The sequence below is a fragment of the Apteryx rowi genome, unplaced genomic scaffold, assembly GCF_003343035.1.
Source record: "Apteryx rowi isolate R43461 unplaced genomic scaffold, aptRow1 scaffold_3, whole genome shotgun sequence".
NCBI lineage: Eukaryota > Metazoa > Chordata > Aves > Apterygiformes > Apterygidae > Apteryx > Apteryx rowi.
The window spans coordinates 8,038,263-8,052,187 of NW_020449418.1; the positions used below are offsets into that span (position 1 = coordinate 8,038,263).

The 13,925-nt window shown below is 39.5% G+C and overlaps 1 protein-coding gene across 1 annotated transcript in view; it reads left to right on the forward strand.

The window, feature by feature from the left end:
• Positions 1-5,671: 5,671 nt before the first annotated feature.
• The window catches only part of LCOR (ligand dependent nuclear receptor corepressor), a 46,381-nt gene continuing 38,127 nt past the window's right edge, over positions 5,672-13,925 (forward strand). The window contains exon 1 of the mRNA XM_026069565.1: positions 5,672-5,692. The gene's annotated coding sequence lies outside the window, so the exon portion shown is untranslated. The remainder of the gene's footprint in view (positions 5,693-13,925) is intronic.

Genomic DNA, 13,925 nt, shown 5'->3' on the forward strand with positions numbered 1-13,925 from the left:
CAGCATGTAAATAGGCTTGGGCCGTTAGTGCACTAACTAGCTCATTCCCACTCTTTGCAGTTGGGTCCCCCACCCAGCCTAGGGCTGGAGGCAAAGGCAGAATAATTCAGATGCTCTTCTTGGGAATGTGATCTTTCACTTCACATGGCCACACAGGTCATAAACTCACAGTTGTTTTTAATGGCATGCAAAATACTTGTCTACAGGCTTTCAATCTCCTTGGTAATGCATTCTTTTACTCAGGTGGTTCCTCCCGATTAGATCAGTCTAAGGGGAGGTGAAAAAGATAGAGCTGGATGTGAGCTAAAGGGACATCCGTAGCCTTAAAACATCCCACGAGTCTTTCCATTAGGAACAAGTGAAGGAAAATGGCATCTCTCTAAAATTAGGTCTCTCAAATCCAAATTTAGCAAACTAACTTCACAAAGTTAGGTCAAACTTGACAAAGTATGCTTTTAGAAAAGAAGGTGATGGCTTTAAGAGCTGTATAATTACTTGCCTTGTTTGAAACCACTGACAGAGAATAACAGTACATCTAAAACAAAGAGTTAAAATGTTTTTGTTGTCCTACCCCCAAATTAAATGGGCCATAAGTACCATACTAAATGATGTAGTTAGTTTAGCTGAGAAATATTTCTGACAAATCCAGAGACAGACAAAAGGGAAGGTCAATCAGAGCAACAAAAGAAATTCAGCAAACAAATCTATCTTTAAATAGATGTTTCTAGCTTTTTTTTTTTTTNTTTTTTTTTTGGAGGGTGGTAAGCATAACCAAACATACTAAAGACCTCTGAGGGGAAAGTGTGACTTCATTTGAAGGTACCAGAACTGGATTAAACTGATAGTCTTCCAGATGCCTCTTAAAGCAATTTTGGGAAAGAGACAAAATACTTCCTCCCTTAGACAAATAGATTTGACCTTTCCTCTTATGAGAGATCAGGTAGTATATTCTTTTGAAGCCTTCACTTCTTCATATTCTAGCATAAAACTTGGGATGGTGTTTGAGGAGGGACTGAAGGGAGAAGGCAGGCAGATTTTGGCTTTTATTTGTAGAGCTTAGGAAGCCAAATAGAAATTATCTGGAAAAAGCTATTCTAATAGCTTACTGTTTCCAGTTCATGAGTTAAGGGTTAGGGCAGATTAGAGGCTTGCCTAGATAGGTACTTCAAGAGTACCTTTCTTTTAAGGAAAGCTACATCAGAAAATGGTGTTCAAGAATATTTAATGGAACTCACTGGCTTTTGAGCAATGATTTATTCTTTTTTCAAGGCAAAGTTAAACATTATGCTGTCTATTTTTTTAACTGTATTGCATCAAAGTAATGTAAGAAATTCTGTAGAGTGTCAGATTTCTGAAAAGGCATGGAATTATTCTCTGTACAAAATCACTTTTTTAATGGAAAATATTGAAACTTATTGGTTATAGTATTATCTTCCTAAACTTGACATCTAATGTGTGTAGAAGATGCAGCAAGAAACATTCAGTAGGCTTTTCTCCTAAATAGGGGAGGGGGACCTGTCTGGATCATCTTGTCATGCTAGAGCAACTGTAATAACACATTTCAGCATGACTTTGAACAAGCTGTGCGTCCATCCAGTAGATAAAGGTTTGAGCAATAACTCGGATACCATCATCCGACAAATCAAGACTGTACCTGACTTACCCTAAATAAGCAATGTCACAGTTCCACCACAGGAAAACGAAATACATCTAAGGGAAGCATAACAGTGGAAATGACTTTTCCTATAAGAAACACAGTTCATGGTTTTACACAGTTGTTTTTAATCTAGTGTAAACTTGAACTACTGCGGAGAGGGATGATCATACCACCACCTTTGTGCTAGTGCCCTCACTTGTGTAGGTGCATGATGAGTTGGATCAGGGAACAGATCCCTGAACCATCTTGTCGTCTTGCCATGCAGATGCAAGATGAATGAGCATCTGGGAGGGAGGATGAGTGGGACCAACCCTTTCRGTGGAAGTGCGGATTTACAGTGAATTAAAATGCCAGGTAAATCACAGCTTCAAAGCCTTGAAGACTTTATGGTCCCACATGAAGTTGCTTGCCAGTTTAGTCATCTACAGTTTACAATAATCTGTCTTGTGGTAACTTTGGTCAAACGAGTTGTGGAATTTTAAGTCTCTTTACTCTGCTTTTCATAGTTAATTTACACTTACTTTTTACATCCATATGTTTTATATACATGCATGTATTTTGCTGATGTTGCTTCCCCCCTGCCTTTTTAAAGCACCTGAGCCAGATAAACTTTATTTATCTGTTTGTGCTGCCTTGCTAGTGAATGTGTGCCTCAAGTTGCAGTATGTCTCCAATAAGTAGATAGAATTTTTCATCCAATGTGTTAATTTTTTGTAAAATCAAGAGAAAATTACAGAGAAACTGGAACTTGGATGGAGACATTAGAATCATCACCAGTTGCTGTCTGCAAAACGTGACTTCCAGAGATCAAAACATCTGAATCTGACTGTCTTTATATCCTCTTCTAGGGGTCTCTCAGAAATTTCCTATTTCTGACTCCTGGAGCATAATGGTAGTCTTAATTCTTCTTCTTTTGAATTAGAATCTGCACACTTTTGAATGTAAGTGTTACTTAAAAGAGGGGTTTCTGTTTACCTCTCTGGGTGATCTGCATATTTGGGCTTTATGGAAATGGCAAAAATCATGCGAAGATTACCATACACTTTTAGGTTTAAGATGTAAATTGCAAGAGATGGACTGGTGCTGAATCAGCTTCTTTAGAGGTAATATTCCCAAAGAATGGGAGAGGCAGTAGGCTACTAGCCATAGAAACCCCCCTGAGAATAATCCCAATTCCATGGCTTGCTCTGCAGGTGTTCTTTGGGCCCCTCATTACACAAGACTATGGTGGATTGTTCTTGTTCCAGTTTGGTGTCTTCTCATTGAGACATATTCCCTGCCTAAGAGGATACTTGGGTTGTTTGGATGGCACGTGAATCAAGTGAGTCTGGATTGGGTCTTTCTACATGGTCAGCCAGTCATCTGCCTGTTCACCATGACTACTGATTTAGGGATTTTGCATTCACACAAGATTGAAGGTTGTCATAGGGCGTGGTTCCAAAGAAGAGTCAACACAGCAAAAAATGGCTTCAGCCAAGGGCAATTCAGCATTTGTGCTGAATTCCCCTGGAATTTGTCCTCCAATACCTTTGATATTTGAGCAAGGAATATGACAGGACTATGTCAGGCCAGCAAAGTGTTTGGGAGAGATGATTAGAGTAAGAACCATTCCCAGAGCACACCTATTTGGCCATTTAGCAGTGGATTTCTTTGCCTTCCATGGGAGCTTTGTGATTCATGTGGTGGCCTATCCTGCAGGAAGGGGAAGCTGGAGTGTTCCTATCGGTCTCTTCTGTTCTCAGCAGCATACTGTGGAAAAACTCATGCAGCAGATAGTGTTGTTGACTCTAGTTCCTCTCCATATGAGAGGCCTTGATTCTCCAGCATCCTTACTGTAATACACATCTACCCATTTCACCTACGTGGAATCCAAGGCAGACACATCTAACAAACTAAGTGCATGCTTTGTTCTTGAACAGTCTCTTAAGTAATAGCTACTCTTCTAGCTCCTTGGCACATCTTCTCTATTTATAATTTTCTGGGCATGCTTTCAGTGATGATATTGGTGTAAGGCAACCCTTGTGTGGCCGCTTCAGTTTTGCCTCTGGAATTTGGGTCTGGGGCTAAGTAAACTTGCAGAAATCACTCTCTAACTGGGATCACTTGTCCTGTCCATCATGCAGTCCCATGAACATTTGCACCAGCGCAACTGAGGAAGCAATACAGGGTCAGGAATGAGTGGTGGAGCAGAGAAGGGAAGGGCTGCAAAAGCTGCTGTTTCCAGTAAAAGAAATGCTCATCAGACTATGCTGTGAATCCACAAGTTTGGTTGCAGTTTGTTTGCCTCATGCTAGCACTGGTCCTTTAAAAAGGGCAACAGATCACTTGAATATTTTGTCAGTGTCTCTTTGCGCAAAAAGGAAAGGCTAATTTTTATAGTGTCCAGAGCTTTGCATCTTGCTGAAATGCATCAAGTCTCCCATGATCTGGTTCTCGGTTCTATGCTGGCCCTATAATTTGAACTACTTTAAAAGGGTGGTACGATACCTTTAGAAGCTGCATTTTATGAGTCTTTGGCTTGAGGGATGCCTGGGAGTTCTGACCTTGGAATCTCCTTTGAAATATGCAGGACCAACCAGTCTTTGCCAAATATCAAGCTCATCTTTGGGAGACTGATAGGAACTGTTTCTCTGTTCTTCCCATCACACCACAAGCAGAAGCTGTAGATGTTCACAGGATGTCTCATTTGTAGATATTCAAAGGGTAGCTTTATTCAGAGATTACTTCACTTAGTGGTTGTCAAGAGGAGGGAAGATCTTCAGTCTCCTGCTTCCGCGTGATGGTGTGCATAAACTGAAGCACAAGCCTCCAAACTGGAGCTTGTTCTAAGATACAGCAACTTGATAGGTGGAAATATGGCTTCTGTGGTGTTTTTTTGTTTGTTTTGGGGTTTTTTTCTGGTTGATCTGTGAACTGCCCTAAGTATAAAGCATGTTGTTGCCTCACTGAAGCTTCATTACTTAAAGTAAGAAATCCTGCAAAATTAGCCTGTTCCCTTAATTTGGGAATGAAGTGGAATAACTGGTACTTTGTGCGTAAAAGTCTTTCTGAAAATCAAAGGCTTGACAATCCTTGAAGATGCATACTAGTTATTTAAACTTCTGCATTTCAACTTACGTGGCTGAGGAAAAAAATCTCTTGTAGGCTTTCCGAAGACAGTCAGTTCTTACCTCCTATTGCCTTACCCCTACAGCAGAATAGCGCAGGTGTCCAATGTGATAGATAAGGGGATGTCATTATTCTCTTGAAAGTAACTTAAAGGCAAGACAAGGGTAAAGGGGTTTTATTCTCTTTTGTGAGTAGTTGAACTAGCTGCTTTGGTTCCTTTTCCCAGTGACCACATGAATAAATCTGAACAATACAAGGTTGAGTTGCACCTGTAAAAATTGATTCGTTTTGTTAGCTTCCTCCTGTTTCTGCACAAAGCCATGAGCAGCAGAAGTACTGGAAGAACCTGCTGCGTAGGCTTATGCTAACCATATGTTAACATTGCTTTTAAAAAAATTAAACCCTACCTCCTGCAGAACTTGATTTGCCGTTGAGAAGAGCTTTCCGTTTGCTGGCAGTGAAGGGGAATTTCTCAGTCCCTGGCAATTGTGTGAGGAGATGGCTATTGTTACTGGCTCAAGGGCAGCAGAAAACTTTTAATTTTCCTGCTATTTGATGCCTCTGCAACTCCAAACTGTTTTTCAATGCAAATATTCAGCTGACTGTCCCCTGTTGCTGCTTCTAGGTTTCTTTCAGTTTACTCTTCCTTCCCTTACCCCCAGATTTTCTCAACATTGAGTGTTTGAAATAATTTTTCATGACACATTTTGTTTCCAAACTAACTTATTTTCTCTTTAGGTCATTTATATATTTGTCTTCACTAATGTTTGTAACATCTCCAAATGTAGTATCCTCTGTGAATTTAACTAACATGCTGTTTACCCTTTCTTCCAGATCCAGTTTCTGATCCTACTTCCACATTTGGGAGTATGCAAGGGACAAACACATCTCTTTGCGTAGCTTGACTGGATATCCCAAGACTAGGATGTTAGTATATTTAAACAATTTTTTTACATTTCAAAAAAATATATAATCTATGTGCAATTAAGATACTGGCAACATTTTAATGCAATTAGCTTTATTGAGATTATGCATATTCAGAAGCCTGCTGGTAGAAACAGTTTCTCTACAGTTTGACTGGTGCTTATTAATGACTTTAAAAATGGGTGCAGGAGCAGGAAGACTTTCATGGTTGCTTTTTAAATGAGCCAGGCTTATTTAGCAGTATAGTTTTAGTACTCATTCTTGAAAATCTTGGCTCCTGTCTAATAAGATTAACTGCAGGTTAATCCAGGAACATACAAAATCTTTAGATTGTGTTCAAGATATTTATGAAATACCACTTCAGACTTCTCAATGCATAAGTATAAGTCTAAGAGAGTTTTTAAATACTTGAAACAGTGAAATATTGTATTGAAATAACTGCATCAAATAACCTCAATGTACAATATTTTAACAGGTTGGTTGTGCATGTGTGGTGTTTGGGGTTTTTTGGTTTGGGTTGGGTTTTTTCTTTTCTTTTCTTTTTTTTTTTTTTTTTTTAACGCCCTGCCTTGCAGGTTAGATAATTCTGGTACTTGTCTGGAAGACTAAGACCTTATGCTAAACTACTTTTGAAAATTTGATAATGCAGCCTTCTTTTAAATGTGTTTTGTGATTGTGTAGCTATTGCAAAACAAGATATTGCATGTTTTCTGTTATGTAAGCAATTGCCTGGCAGTAATTAGCAGTTCAAAGCTGATGAAGTCAGTGTTAAGCTAATGTACTATTTTTGAAGTATGTATTTTTGACTTGATCACCTCTTGGAGCATCTCATGTATTCAGATACTACTATATTTAATTGAATTATTTATTGAAACACTACTATAAGCAACTACTTTAATTACAGAAGTGAATTTGATGCTGATAGCTGATGTGTTGAACATAGCCATGCATTTTGCAAGTTCCTCTCCAGCACTGGTGCTCCAGTGTGCTTCCACTTTTGTCCCCTTTTAGATGAAAGGACCCTTCTCATCATGTGGTTTGAATTCCTTTTGTTGTTAAAGCTGTTATCAATCCTATCAGCTAACATTTTAAAGTAATTGACTATAGTTTCTCTGCTTGGGTTTTCACTTCTGCTGTCCAACTCTGTACATGGGCAGTAATTTTAGGTAAGATTGCGGTTCTTCTTTGGCTTAACTATGTTGACAGACATTCCCAGAAGAACTTGTGCTAGGAAAGTGCAGTGTTTTGCAACACTTGTTCTGCTATCTTGTGACATCTTGTTTTAGTAGCTTAATTCCTTTAGTTACCCCTTCTGGTGTTACTCCTATGGTTTTATAGAAAAGCGGGTTTGTGAGTGGTTGCTTACAAGCTTTTCAAAAGGATCTGAAACTCATTGAGTCCTATTGATTATTTTAACTTTATAAAATCTGCTTAAGCAGAATATGTCCTGGAAGTTTAATACTTCCTGAGGCTGTGAATGTGTTTCTAGTATCAAGGAACACTTAAAAAAACCTATATCTGAAATGCCTTACATCCTCTGAAGGTTATAAAATTGACACAAGTGGAGAGTAAGGTATTTGCCTGAAATTCTGTTTTTCAGGCTTCTTGCATACACCATCTTCTGCAATCATTGTTCATTCTTTATGCCATAATTTATTCGTTATATGTGCATGATATTCTTTTTCTTCTAGAGAAATTTATGTGTGAGAAATTCCATGGGAAAAACTATCCAAATTGTTTGTCATTTTTAAGGGAAGATACTTGCAAAATGTTGTAGACATGTTGTAGTTAGTATTACTTCAGACTTTATTCCTTAGGATGATTAGCATGTAGCCTGCAGAAGCACAATTTGTATCGCGTTCCTTCATTATTTATATTGTTGTACTGCCAGAAATTCCAAGGCATAGACTAGGAAATCCATTTATGGAATACTTTTCTGAAAGGACAGTTCAGAAGTTGCAAAAAGAGCTGCATTGGATATAAGTGGACAGTGACCCTGATCTTAAAAGCTGAAGCTTTTCTAGCAAAGCAGCACTCAAAAATGTAACGTGCTTCTGTTTCTACATATAGAGGTTGTTACAGGATATTTCAGTCTCCACTGAATTCAGTATCACAATATGGTGTGGAATGCTAAGTTTAAAAAGCTTTGTGTGTAGATTACCTGGAAAATTAAATTCAGACTTCAAACAAAGGATCAGTAGTAGGCAGAGCCTTAGAAGGTTGAGTATTCTCCTAGTGTTTTTGTTTTCTTAACACCAAAGATGATCTAAGTGTTACTAAGACCCTTTTATTGAGATACCAGCTGTAAAATTGGAACAAGGCTGGCTGTTTTAGAAGGCTGATCTGCAGATGTTTGTCTTTGCAGAAACCCATAATTCTATTGACTGTAATGGAGTGTTCTGAGGGTCTGCCACAATGCAATGACATTGAGAAACTTAGTGTAGAGAAAATGTGGAACTGCTGTCTTCTCTCTCAAGTTCAGCTCACATACTCTGTTTCCAAGGAAAGAACTCCAACTAGACCGACAATAAAAGTTCTGAGGGGGTAGCATGGCCTCACCTGAAGTACAGTGGATTAAAGGTTGGACTTTGTGAAAGGCCGCTAGTGAGCTGTACTTCAGGAATTCTAGAAGGTCTGGAGTAAACGCAGTTGAGAAGACTGAGCAATGACAAAAAGTGGCACAGAACTCTCTGGCTTGAGGAAGACTTGAAGATGATAGCGGGAGCTAAAATTACTGTGCGCACAGCTCAGTTAAGTGCAATTTAAACTGTTAAATATTCGGCATAATTTTGATATCCCGTGTGATCATCATAAATGATATATTTCCTATCCTGTTACTTTTGCATCCACCAAATCCTGAGGGTTTTGTTCTGAATATGATCTTCAGCTCTGATCCAGTACCTAGTTCAAATGTCTATCTCAGATCTGCAAAAGGGAAAGGCACTCTGAGGGAGCAATCTATGAGGTTAAACAGAGGTTTTGCTTTCAGCAGTGTTGCTAAGTTGTACCAGGTCCTGCCACTTGTTCCTGCTGACATAACTGGATCAGGCCAGGAATTTTTTTCTATCTAGAAATCATGCAGCAAAAAAATATATATATTTTAATTCTCTTTAGTTCTGTGAGTGCACCTGTACAGTTGTTTGTACTGCAAATGAAAATTGAAGAGTGTGAATAGAAATGACTAGTTTTAAGCAGTCTTTCCTCCATTCAGTGTTGCTGTCGAGGAAGAAAAAGACAAGCTCACTGTAACTCCAATTTTAGTCATACACAAAATAGTCTAGAGAAAGTGGGCGGCTCTCCTGTGAGGTGTGTCTATAGGCATAGTTTATGGAATTGATGATGTATATCTGAAGCTAAAAGGTTAGTAAAGTTCAAAGAGTTGTTAAATGAAATGATGGCAAACATTACATGGCATTAGAAGTGAGACAGATTTATCAGTCATTTGCTCTTTGGGAAGAGTGCTTCCCAAAAAAGACTGCTGCTAGTCTAAATTGAGTAGTGCTCCATCACATTTGGCAATTGCAGTTCCCACAAACTACTGATACGGTACCAAATTGCTTTACTGCTATAATCTTTAGTTATAAAGTTCTCAGCAACTGTGCCAGCATGCTTCTCTGCATCCAAAGGAATATCAGGGCTTGCAACTTCTAAGGTTGTGTATGTGTAATAAGGGTGCAAATGAAGCACAGGCAAGAATATTTCTGCTAGCATTTTACTTTTGCTGGTACAAGGGTAACAATAGTAATAYAGCTATATCTTCAGTGCTATCTGCAAGAGTTATCATGTGCTTGCTTTGTACGATTGTGCTTTTGCTGCTATTGGCATACAAACTACCCTAAAGCTGGTGGGGTTAGTTAGCTGAACTGTGCTCCTTTTGCACTGTGTTTTCACTGCCTTGTGGATTCACAAGCGCATCACTTAAAGTGTATCTCTGAATGTGGCTTAACTGATTACAATTAGTCATTATATTCTGCTTTGTAGCTAATATGAATTCTTTGCTAATGTCTCTAAACCCTAAGATACTCCCCTTTGCATGCTGGTGGTCTTCCTTTCTCCTCTCCACCGCCCCTTAAATTATCCTTTCATTTCTGTGTAGTTGCCGGCAATGCCTAGTGGATTTGGCCTAGATCATCCTTTCTCCCTTTCTGTAGAGACTGTAACTGAACAGTCCATCTGGTAAGGGTACTTTTCCAGGGCTTCTGGGAAGCCGCCTTAAAATATCAAGCTTATATTCACTGTAGTAAAGATTGAGCTTTGTTTCCATGATGTAGATTCTGCAGTGCTATGTGACTCCCCTTAATTGAATTGCTTTCTTCTATAGCTCTGCTTCTTCAATACAGGAGTCAAGGGATAGTAACTCCATCTGGGGTCACTTAGAATCTCAAGCAAAATAGCTACGGACCATATACACTTTTTTCATGTTTTTCATACTGTCTTTCTTTATATCAGTGACTCTTGCTCTGTCCCCTCACAGCTGCCACATGCACATACTCTGTTTTGCTTTATCTGTTGTACGGTTTCCAGCCAGTCTCCTTGAAGAAGAAGCTATTCTTTTTGTTGAAAAGTTTGGAAAAAAAAAAAGGGCAATGTAAACTCTCCTGCCCTGTCTAAATGCTAATTCTCTAATCAGTAGTTGCCAAAGCAACCCTATCAATAAGGGGGGAGGAAACAAAGATTAAAAAAGATATTTTCCCTTCAAGAGCTTGAACTCAGCTATCACAGGTAATCTAGGTTCTGAAGTTCCTTCATCATGTTTATACTTGAAAATTGAAATAGAAAGAGGAGCTAGACACCTTTGTCAGATGAAAAGCTCCAGAACACCTCACAAGAGGCTGACAAGATCTCAGAGAAGCTCGTTAAAACTGACTTGTTCAGACAGAACATGGTTTTATAGTGTATATAGGTGGCTCATGTAAAACAGCTATGGCTTACTTGACTGGGGACATCAGTCTTTCCAGGTGGGTACTTGTGCTAGGGGAGCACAAGTATGTGCTATAAAAATGAAGACTGTATATGTAGTGAATAACTTTAAACTTCACCATATCACCTTATTTTGAACTACTGCACCAAACTCAAATGACAGTTCTTCTATAGTGCTCTGACTTGGGGGTGGGAACAGCTTTCCTGGAGTTGGATGTAATGACTTCTGCGTTATTCATGCCTGCTTTCCCCTCCTGGAGGTTTCTGCTGTTGTAGGGACAGCTCAGCTGGCTGCTCCTGAGCCTGCTAGCTAAACTAACAGTTTATAGCGTGGTGTATTAGAGTGGACAAAAATCCATGTTTTTAATCAAAATCTAGGATAAAATTTATTCACTAGCATTGTAGTGAAATAATCACTTGACCTAATGAAATGGTGCATCTTTGCATTTCGTAAGAATTTTGAGGATGCTGTTAGCTCGCCACTCACAAGGCGCACTCATCGTTGGGACAGTCAGGTAGTGGCTTGCCACAGAGTTCTGTTTGATATCAGATAACAGAGTAAGAAGGCATTGACTTAAGTCAGTGTTGAATGATGATGTATAACTGAGCTTTCCGGTAGAAAAGGAGGTGAAACCAGGATGGGCTCTGAAGTGTTTGCTAGATCACAGCTATGGCTTAGCAGACACTCTTTCTGCTGGTGATCTGTGTTTAAGTGGATTCAGCAGTTTGCCTACCCTTTTGGGGCTGTTTGTTTAGCTGAATTTTTTAAGGTGGCCTGGTTCTCTGGGTGGCTGTGAGTTGCAGAGAATGATGTGGGGAAGGATTGAGCTTCTAGAGTTAAGGAGAAGGGCCTGAACCCATTTCGATAGGGTTGCTACAGAATTTGAAATATAGCCCATAGTAATAGTTTAAACCACACTTGTAACGCACTTTTGTACGCTATTAATACATATCTTTTGAGGCTGGAATGGAAATCACTGGTATCTTAAGCTTCCCTATGTACAACTTGTTGGGGGAAAGAGAAGTTCTTCCATGTTTTAAAATGATTGGAGCCTCCGCTATACCTACCTGTGGCAACTTGTTCCTCCCAGCACACCTGACTCTGCCTGATCTGGTACAAGCACTACTGTGGCCATGAAATAAACTGGAGCAGTGCATTGACCCTGCTGGCAATATAATCCCTTCTGTGGGAGGTATTTTCCAGACAGATCAATTCTATCTACTGCAAGGCTATTCTAATGCTTGTGCTGGGGTAACATAAGATACAGGGATAAATAATGGTGGTTAATGAATGTCATCTTAACTTTGCTTGGCAGTGTAGCATTAACAGGCTGTCTCCAAAGAAGAAAAGTTTCGAGTTGTTTTTTTTTTTTTTTTTTCCCCTGTAGTAAGCAATGCAATGCTATTGTATATGGAAAAAGTTGCTTAAAGTTGAAGGAAATGTTTGGGTCTCCAGATGAAAATTTTTGTTCTGTAATGTTTTGTACTTGATAGCACTCTCATTCTTGGGCTAATTGACTCTTTTAATCTCTTCAGAAACTGTCCGTCTCTGGCTAGTATTGTTTCTTCTCAGTGAAGGATGCACCTGAGAGCCTGCTAGAGCTTCAGGCTTGGAGGGAAAACAATTAAAGGCACCATCTTTGGACTGAGATACTTTAAAAAAAAGGCAAATATCGCCTTGAATTTTTTTGTTGTTAAAACATGTTTTTCTCATCTAGATAGAATTCTACAATTAAGGAACCACTAGGTTTTTTTTGTTTTGGTTTGGGTTTTTTGAGAGAGAGATAGCAAAAGGGCTGTTATTGAAATTCTTCTGTTGTCATTCTTTGCCATTTTGTGATATCTGGGTTTTCTGGTTCATTTTCTAAAGTAATAAGATGCAAGTATTTATGTGAGAAGATTCCAAGATCAGGTCCTGCATTGGTGGTGACTGGTTGTGGAGAAAACCAACTAGTCGTACAGTAAACTTCTTGATCTTGAGTTAAAACATAAAGCAAAACCCCACAACCCCTGATTTGAACAGCTAGCTGGATTAAAGGGGTGCAGTATCTACAAGCCAGAAGATCTATTGTCCTTCCCGCCCCTGCAAATCCACATGAAGATTAAAGCTCAGTCTGCCAGAGCAATTGCTGCATCTTGAGATGATGTTGAGACAGCCATTGCGAAGAGTCTTTGGATTTTCCTGAATTCTCCTGCTGAGACTTTTCCTTGAAGATAAGGAGGCTGTATGCCTTCGTATAATTCTCTTCTTGATATCCGATCACAAAAAATTTCTCTTGGGGCAGGGAGGGGGGAAATGGTCCATATTATGACTTTTGCCTTGCTATACTCTGGCAACAAGAGTTTGTAAATTGTCACTTTAAATTGTCACTTTGCTGTTTTGGGTTTTTTTTTCTTTTTTTTCTTCCTTTGGCGGGGGGTGGTACTGCTGCAGAGTGGAGAGATGATTCTGCCAGTTTGTGCTAACTTAGGATGGGGAGACCTGTTTCCATTTCTGGCACTGCCAAACTGCTTGATAACTTGTTTTCTTTGTGTCTTACTCTCTGCCTGTAGAGGAGATGAGAACTCCCTGTTGCAGCGGATGCTGGGAGAATAAATGCATTAGGTTCTGAGGGGCTTTGATAAAGAAAGCCATGTTAACGCCTCATGTACCTACATTCCAGAGAGTATTGCTGTGTCTGCCCATTTAGAAACTTGTTTTAGGGGGTTCGGCGGAGCTCTCTTCCATTGTGGAGGCGAGTACATTGCAGTACCGTTATTGTTAGGATACGGAGCTGTCTTTCCACTATACTTAGCTCATTAACTTTTAAGTGCCTTGCTGTGAGTATGATATTCCATCAGAGAAAATGTGCTTAGACTTAATTCTCAGAGGAAGAAGAATTGCATTTGGCTGAAAGGATGCTTGAAGAGAAAAGTGAGGACGTCCTGCTACAGTTTCCTGCTTAATAAAGTTACAGCCCAGTGATGGAATTCAGTGAATCAATTTGGGGGAGCAGGGGAGGTCTTGCAGTATGGATGGCTAAAAGCACTCACTATCAACAGTAGTTGTCTACTGCTGTAATAGTTTTTTGTGCCTGTTTTGGTTTCTCATCTTACTACTGTAGTATGTTCCTGTAACAGTGAAATGGCTGTTTGGCAGCCTCTGTGCCTCACTGGCCTCTTGACTGCTTCAAGTGAACTTTCTCTGCTGGAGGTGCTGCTCCTTAGGGAATAAAGCATTAGTCTGGGGCTCAAGGATTCCTCTTCTCTTCAGCGCTAATGGCCTGTCAAGGAACCTTGGCAAATGATTTCACTTTTTTTGTCTTGTATTCCCAAG